The sequence below is a fragment of the Varanus komodoensis genome, unplaced genomic scaffold, assembly GCF_004798865.1.
Source record: "Varanus komodoensis strain SLA01 unplaced genomic scaffold, ASM479886v1 scaffold46_3, whole genome shotgun sequence".
Classification (NCBI taxonomy): Eukaryota; Metazoa; Chordata; class Lepidosauria; order Squamata; family Varanidae; genus Varanus; species Varanus komodoensis.
Genome location: NW_025336044.1, coordinates 1,523,554 through 1,524,332, shown reverse-complemented (window position 1 = coordinate 1,524,332; position 779 = coordinate 1,523,554).

The window sequence follows — 779 nt, the reverse complement described above, 5'->3', positions numbered from 1 at the left end:
ACGAACAAAACAAAACACCAAAGACGGCTGCAGTGACTTTAAAATGGGTTTATTAACAAATCCATTAAACCACAATTAAACCATCAGTCATTTTGGATGATTAATGAAATCCGACTGGTTTTCAACATCTGTAGTTTGGTTCAGCCCAGGAACCCTGGGCATGAACCCTAGTCAAAGGGGAGCCCCCCGTCTTCTAAAAGAGGAAAGCCCCGATGCCAACAGCTTGGTCCGGCATCCTCTATGCACTACACCCCAAAGACTTCCTATTACAAAGCAGGAAAAGAAACAGGAAAGAAAAGTGCAGCATTCCGCTACGTCCCCTTCACTCCCTCTCCAGCTCCACCTCGTCTTGCTGAGCCAGGAAGGCTTTCCTTCCTCCGGAGGGAGGAACCTCCCGCCAGCCGGGCTCGAAACGTCCTCCGCCTTCCACTCCCAGCGATGCGCTCGCGGGCCACCGGCTGCTTTCCGAGGCGCGCGCGCTCCGTCCCGCCGGCCCGTTCCCGAAACAGCCGCAGCCGAGCGCGTGGAGGCCGCTCCAAGGATTAACCCCCACCCCGAAGTCCCCTTCACCACCACAACGCCAAGAACACGACACAAGCTAAAGCCCGGCGCCCCCGCCGAACGGGCCCGTCTACGGATGCCAGACCACTCACGACACTTGCCTAACACGGAAGGCGCCACGCTAACGCGCCCACACAAACCGAGGCGGCCTCCCAAGCCGCGGGGAGCGGGCGCCGCTGCCGCGCCCGCCTCCGCCCGGCGGCCTCCTGCCCGGGGCC